General features: G+C 41.7%; 1 long non-coding RNA gene across 1 annotated transcript; it reads left to right on the top strand.

Annotated features, from left to right (window-relative positions):
- Positions 1–731: 731 nt before the first annotated feature.
- Positions 732–6,046, top strand: LOC146762038 (uncharacterized). The gene is made up of 2 exons (XR_014942866.1): positions 732–1,358; positions 4,790–6,046. It is a non-coding gene; the product is annotated as an uncharacterized LOC146762038 (long non-coding RNA).
- The last annotated feature ends 2,126 nt before the right edge of the window (positions 6,047–8,172 follow it).

The raw sequence follows: 8,172 nt of genomic DNA, 5'->3' as shown, positions 1-8,172 counted from the left end.
ATCAACGACCCCTCTGCAGTGTATCAGCCACTGTTCCCAGTCTCATATCACCTACACAGTTGCCAAAAGTGCACTCCGTCCCATTGGTAAGGTCATTAGTGACACTATCAAGCAGTACTGATCCCAGCATCAGCACCTGGAGGATTTCATTTTGACAGACTCCCAGCTGGATTCTGTGCTTATGACCCTGGCAGTTTTTAGCCCAGCTCATAATCCTCTTATCTAGCCCATACTTCCTCAGTTGATCTATGAAGAAGATTTGAAAAACAGTGTTCTACTGAAGTTGAGATAAATAACATCAATTTCCTGCTTTGCTATTTAAGTCTGCTGAGTTTGAAATGCAAGAAGTAATACATGAGATGCAACAGGGGAAAAGGTAGTAAGGTATGTTAAATTGAGATGCATGGCCTTTCTTAGATTTGCTCACTCCAGCACAGACAATATTTTGGGATAGTCCAAATAAGTTTATTGGCATGCAACAAATTTTCTTGATTGCAACAGATGGAAAAATATTGCCTAGACAATTGAAAATGGGGGCTGTCAAGGTCGTGGTCCTGATCATGGAATGTTTTTCAATGGCTCCCTCCTGATATGCTGTGTTATTACAGTCATTATCCACCTGCTTTAACAGCACCTTCATAAACACAATGGAAAGTTAATCCATTTGGCTCTAATATTCACCCCAAATATCCCAAATATAAAAATGCTAGATGAAAGAGGGTAATTGTGGAGAGTGTTTATACAGAATGGCTTCATGAGAAAGGACATGAAGAGATTCCACTAGTTAAATTGTAAAAGAATGAATGTGATTAAAGACAAAGACGGTCTATCCTAGGGCCGATCACGGGCTAGGCAGCTGAGAAGAAATCAGTATGTGAAAAGACAGGGTATGTAGCTAAAGATGAAATATGTATCTAGAAGCAAGGACGGCCTAAGGGAAAAGCAAGATGTGTAGCAAGGTGTAGACAAAGCTGCAAAGAAAAAGTATCTATAAGACTAACCACAAAGGTCAGATGAAGTAATGTCTAATTCACCAATCCTGAGCTTAACTTTTGCAATATGCATGAACTTATTACTGATTGTATAAATGAGATGCTGTAACACCTAATAAACGAGGCTTGTTGACCATGATAGCATGAGACTTGTCTCCCGCGGTTACTTCCAACAAATGGTGACCCTCGACGTGATAAGGAAAAAAGGGCGCCACGGGTGAAGAACTGCGTTGGGTTCGGGTCCGGATTTCACAGCCCGACGGACGACGAAAGAGCTAAAATTGGAGCTCCGCGTCTCGAGTGACCACACAGGTGGGCTCGACCGACACGTGCTGCCGAAGCCTGGAGGGCTGCAACGGTACCGACGTGAGTAAAAATGGACAGGCAAGCAGCATATGATTTATTTTCCGCTTTTCTTAGGCGGAGACAGTTTAAGGGGGTAGACTTGGAAAAGGAACTCCCTAAGTTATTAGTGTATGGGTATGCTAAAGGGTTATTTCAGAATCCGCATTTAGTGCATGATCTTGCTGAGTGGCGTAAATTTGGAGATGCAATTTTTCAGGGAATGATAGATGGGGAGAAAATGGCTAAAAAATGCGGGAAGTGGTGGCGTGTTGTTTATAATGATTTGTTGCAATATCAGGCAGAAAAGGAAGCGGTAGAGCAAGCTAGTGCTGTGCAGGGGAGGAATAAGAATTATAATGAATGGTCAGATTGCCCGGGGCCCCCTGCTGCGTCCACCGTAAAGTTGCCGCCGGCCGCCGAGCCTGCGTTGCCAGTGGCTGTGGAGCCGAGTGCCCCGTCTCCGTCTCCCTGCACGTCTGTATCAGACGAGCCGCCTGCATCGACCATGGCGCTACAGCCGGCCCCCTCGACCCCCCTTTGCAATGAGCCGCTCCCTGGGGCACAGAGTGCCCTGGCGGAGGCCGTCGCGCGGGAGCGGGGGGGGGCTTGGGCTGCGCTGGCGCGGGCTTGTTTAGAGGCAGGAGACGGTGAGGCGTTGGAAGCGGTGCGACAGGCGGTGCTGCCGGGGGGGTATTCGCCTAATGCTGCAGGTGGGACACAGGCTGCTATCAGTGCTTTAGATTGGAAGTTGTTGTTACAATTGCGGTCTACGGTCAGTCAGTTTGGAGTAAAAAGTGAGCCAGTGAGACAGATACTGGATTATATCTGGAGTACTCAGGTTTTGTTGCCATCTGATTGTCGGGCTATAGCTAGGTTGATTTTTTCGCAGCACGAACAATTGCTATTTAATGCTTATTGGGAAGAGATGTGCCAACAGAGCGTTGCGATAGTTAGGCAGCCCGGAGATCCCTTGTATAATGTCACCGTTGAAGAACTTTTAGGGGTGGGTCCTTTCATCCGGACGGAGGCCCAGGCTTTATTAGGACCAGTTAAATGTAGGGAGTCAATGCATCTAGTCATGCAGGCTATGGATAAGATCAAGGCACCAGGTGGGTTGTTGTCTTATATGGGAATCCAGCAAGGAAGAAATGAGGATTTTGGAGCGTTTCTAGATAAGGTAGCTGGAGCCATAGAGAAGGCTGGAGTACCAGAGTACATGAGGGAAATAATGCTAAAACATTGTGCACTTCAGAATTGTAATGCTACAGCTCGTGGCATTCTAAGTACTTTGAGGAGTAACTGGACAATAGAGGAGGCGTTAGACAGATTATCGAGTGTGCCCACGGGGGCTCAGGCTTTCATAGTTGAGGCTATTAAAGAGCTAGGGGCAGGATTAAAGGCACAGGCTGAGGCTTCTCAGAATCAAGTGTTAGCAGCCCTTGCACCCCTCCAAGCTGCAGTCGCTACAAGCCCACGCTCGCAGAACAGCTCCCTCATGAAATGTTTTCGTTGTGAAAAAACTGGCCACATCCGTCACGAGTGCCAAGCCGCTGGGATTTGGTGCAGCAAGTGTCAATCCAACGCCCACAACGCTGCTGTATGCTATAGGAAGTCGGGAAACGTGAGAAGCAGCGCACGAAAGAACAGCGGCCGCGCTCCGATACAAGCTGCCGTTCCCAGCCAGCGGCCGCCTGCCCCCCCGCACACGTCGCTCGTCGCGTTGTCGGTCTCTACAGCACCCCCGCCCTCTGCTTCGCCCACGTCGTTCTCTGCACCTCTCCATGCCGCCCCTCCTTCGTCCTGCGCGGCTGTGTCTCTGCAGCCCGTGTGTAACGTGGTTAAAGACACGGATGGACTGAAACCAGGGGATCGTTATGACCCAGGTCCAGTAGATCCAGAAAGAGAATCGGACGCATTTCCTCCTGATGATACTTTGAAGGAAGCAGGAATGACAAATTTCCCTACAGCGTACTGTGATGTCTTAGAGCAATGCAGAGAAGAAACAATATTAAGGGGTGATGCTGACACGTTGCAGACCTTTCCTAATCAGGTCCCCCATTTGGAATCCCTGCCTTATGAGGCAGTGAAGGAGCTAAGGGAGTCAGTGAGAACATACAGAGTTCAGTCAGCCTTTACATACAATCTTTTGGTTACAAACAGTGACACTTACGCTATGACCCCTCACGATTGGAAAATTGCGTTAAGAATGATCCTCTCTCCTACGCAATACACTGTGTTTGTGACTGAATATCAGCTACATAATTTGACTGATACCTCTTTGCCTCAGACTCAGACAAATCCATGTGGCACAGCACCTCTTCAACTGTGTCAGACAAATGTCACTCACATTCCTGAATTTGGCCGTGTAAAATATGCACATGTAACAATAGATATTCATTCTTCTTACATATTTGCCACAGCACATACAGGTGAACTCAGTCATGACACCCGTAAACACTGGTTATCTGCTTATGCTGCTATGGGAATCCTACATACTACAAAAACAGATAATGGGCCTGCATATACCTCTAGGGCCACTCAAACTTTCCTCCAAGAAGGGTGTGTTAAACATACTACAGCCATTGCTCATTCTCCCACTGGACAAGCTATTACTGATCACATTTATCAAACATTGAAATCCATTCTTATTATTAAACAAAAAAGGGGGAATATGGGAGACACACTGCAAGAAATATTATGTAAGGTTTTGCTTGTTTTGTTTGTGCTGAATTTTTTGAATCGTGTTCATAGAGATACAGCTTATGTGGATCGTCATTTTGAGGCTTCCCCGGTGCTAAAGGAACAGCCTATGGTTAATGTTTGGAATATGGCCACAGGACTTTGGGACTGTTCCCTACCACTGACAACTTGGGGTCATGAATATGCTCGTATTTCCACAGGGACTGGCCCTATGTGGGTTCCAGCATGATATCTTCGGTCTCATCTGAAGGCAGAAAATAGCATCCAGCCTTTATAGTAATTGTAATTGTGTGTTTATTACTTAGTGGTATTGCTTTGTAACTTGCTGTGCTATAGATAATATTACTAATAGTTTGACATAGTGTGTGATTTTCTGTTTTACCAATGCAGTCTCAAGATTTAGAGTTTAAAGCATTAGCTAGGATGTTGTGTGCTTCTTCTATTTTAGTAATAGATCAGATGTGTATTAAACAGGATTTGATGTAATCAATGCTAGAATCTACAGGAATAGCTCTTTTAATGTTTTAGTACTGTTTGGTTATGATGTTACTAGCCTATTAATTAGCTTTTCTTAATTTGCAAAGACAAAACCTGGAAAGGAATTCCAGACAAAGAGATGACCCTGTATCATAGAACAGATACGTATTTTACATCCAATTAATTGGGATCTGAAAATATAACCATGCATCATTTTAGACAAAAGTGCACGCTAATAGAACTAAATTTGATAGTTTATTCTGTTTTCCAAGCAGGTGTTCCACTTGGGCTCTATATCACGCACTGGCCATGCGGATATGGTGTACAACTGGAAGAAATCCTTCAGACCCTGAATGCAGGAGAGAATCTGTGATGGGTGAGAGAGGAAATGTGCACCTTGAAGCAGGGGACGCCCTGCTGGCACTACCTGTCACATCCACCACCAACATGGTTTGCTGTTTCTCAAGGGTCAATAAGTATTAATGCCCCTAGTGATATTCTAGTACATTTGTCCTCTAAAATTGGTTCTATTTGACATGCTACTTCATTAAATTGCACGATCATTAATCAATTATTAGCCCGGATAACTCAGTTGGTAGAGCATGGTTATGAACATCTTAAAAGCATTTATTGCACAAATTTTAGTGGTCATTAAAATCAATATATCAGAGTATATGAAAATTGAAGACTTTTCCTGATCAGTTACAGATTAACACAATGGAACCCTCACGGATTTATTTTTAGGTTGAAGAAACTTAGGTTGCAGTACAAACATGTTTGTTCTTTTTAGTAGGTTTAACAGTAATGTTGTTATGTTGTATTTGACTTGTCTCTTTTTTCACTTTTAGAGTATTGCCAATCGAGGTCTTGATTGAGTTGTAATAGTTATGTCATTAATATAAGTAGTGTTGTTATTCTATAGGCAGTATCTTGGAATTGTTGTAATACAAGAAGAATTCTACGGAGCAGCAGCCATGGATCGAGATGAGGAGTTCACAGAGCAGCAGCTATGGAGCAGGATAAAACTACTTGAGAACTGATTGAACAAATGAACTGAACTGCTTGTTAAATATGATTAATTGGTCGTTGAACTGAGCCTTTTCATTTTAAAAGAAAACGGGGGAAATGTGGAGAGTGTTTATACAGAATGGCTTCATGAGAAAGGACATGAAGAGATTCCACTAGTTAAATTGTAAAAGAATGAATGTGATTAAAGACAAAGACGGTCTATCCTAGGGCCGATCACGGGCTAGGCAGCTGAGAAGAAATCAGTATGTGAAAAGACAGGGTATGTAGCTAAAGATGAAATATGTATCTAGAAGCAAGGACGGCCTAAGGGAAAAGCAAGATGTGTAGCAAGGTGTAGACAAAGCTGCAAAGAAAAAGTATCTATAAGACTAACCACAAAGGTCAGATGAAGTAATGTCTAATTCACCAATCCTGAGCTTAACTTTTGCAATATGCATGAACTTATTACTGATTGTATAAATGAGATGCTGTAACACCTAATAAACGAGGCTTGTTGACCATGATAGCATGAGACTTGTCTCCCGCGGTTACTTCCAACAGGTAATACTCAACACTTCTAGTTCACTGAAGGGTTTCCTGGACAGATCTGAAATGATATTACAGAGTATTTGGGACTCGAGAAAAAAAAAACAAAAAAACAAAAAAAAACCATAAATAAATATTAAAAAAAAAAAAAAAAAGTTTATCAAACATCCTATGCAAAGAAAGGAAATTATCAATATAACCAAGCACAGCAATTTGTGCTGATAAATCTCGCCCAAAATTTCAGATGGAAATTATATGCCTTTATTATACTCAAAGTCAAAAGTAAAGTCACTGTGTAAAGTTTTTCCTTTGCAAGATATGAATACTATCATAATACAGTATCAAAGCACAAATTGAGGACTATGTCTCCATGCTAATTTAATTTAGAAACCCTGCATATTAGTATCTGCCAACCATAAACTGCATAATGGACTTAGTCACCTGGAAGATCCTGCAATTCAGGCAGTGGCACAAGGGTCTCCATGGACAGGGATCCATTTTTCCTTAACTTGTTTTTCTGTTCCCTTTCTTTGCAAAATAAAGCATAATCTATAAAATAATACATTTCTAAAGCTCTTGCTGAGTAATTCACTCTGCAGATATCCATACACAGAGCAAGCAAATGCCTCTTCATTTTTTTGCAAAACTGCTTTGGGTCTTGGAATGACACATAATTACATTGCCTATATGTATGTTTATGTCATGCAGATAAAAATATTTTGTTTGTGCCTTTTAGCTTAGTTCCTACTAGCTATGCATTTTAAGTTGAATTACTCTGCATAGGAATTTGGAAATCATAGCAAAGAATATTTTCAGATAACTCTCAGTAAAATGAGTTCTGCTAAGATGAGTTATTTCAATCACAAAAGGGACTTACTGGTTTAGGTGTTTGTCTTCTAACACAGCAGGGTGAAGTTCCAGGACTGGAGATTCTGAACACGACTGTGATGCAATGAATAAATAATAGTACCTGATCCAAAACCAATTAAAAGCAACTCAGTTTTAAATCACACTTAAGTACAAATGATATTCTGGAAATAAATCTTAACATACTGCAAGAAATTCAGCTGTTAGATCTTGATAGATAGATTTCTCCCTACCCAGGCATTTCATGGCTTGTACTTTTGCTCCAAGCTCTTTAAGAACGTTGACAAAAGACTTCTCAAAAAGCAAATAAAGTCTCACAGTCTCTAAAATGAAAGAAGGAGAAAGGCACCAGAAAAACTTTTTGGCAAGTTGTCAACATCATGATATCCTGAAGCCTATTCTGAGAGATATATAGCTATCAAAGTACTTTAAAACTGTGCATCTTCCCTTGATGTGGGAAGACATCCACAGTGGAGTTGTGTAAAGTAGGATGACTTTAATTTACTTAAAATACTTAAGAGACAACAATCTTTTTCTCACAGCTAAATACCATTTAAAGACTTAAATCATTTAGGTAATTTGAATTTGTACATTACAGAGCAAGAATCCCATCTAAACGAGGACTGTATAATGCAAAGGCTTACACATAAGAGGAAAGCTAAAATGTAGTTCCACTTTTGGGAAAAATCTGTTACCTAAGGGAAATAAACAGTCCAGTTTAACTGATAACAAGCCACACTAGGGTTTGGCTATAGTGGTAGAGGGAAGAAGTCTCCTAAGACAAGTAGAAAATAAACTAGTCTCTTTGGGTTCACACTGGAAATGTGAGTGTTACAGAGGCAAAATTCCCCAGATAATAGTCAAGAGTTGTGGTTTGTTTATTTTTACCCTTCTGTGTGAAGGAAGCAAGTTTTTTTTCTGTTTCTTTGGTTTTTTTCTCCTCTCCCCTCTCACACTCACTTTGTTTTGTGAGTTCTTCAGGGCAGGAAACATTCCTTATTCAACCCCAGTAAAGAGCCTTGAGCAGTACCACAAGCACAGCCATCACTGGTAAACAGACTGAGACACAGACTCCAAATAGGATGAATGCAGTTAAACTCTTACCTTCCATGCAGTTTGCAAGCTCATTTTATTTCAGACGGACATCTTCTACAGGTTGCCCACAGCCTGATTCAACCTGACTTTTAACACCTCCAGTGATGAGGAACCCACAGTGTCTCTGGATGAAAAGTTACAG

The sequence above is a fragment of the Coturnix japonica genome, chromosome 2, assembly GCF_054131305.1.
Source record: "Coturnix japonica strain WE chromosome 2, WE-NBRP24, whole genome shotgun sequence".
Classification (NCBI taxonomy): Eukaryota; Metazoa; Chordata; class Aves; order Galliformes; family Phasianidae; genus Coturnix; species Coturnix japonica.
Note: the sequence above shows the minus strand (reverse complement) of the source record. Positions and strands in the feature narration are given on the sequence as shown.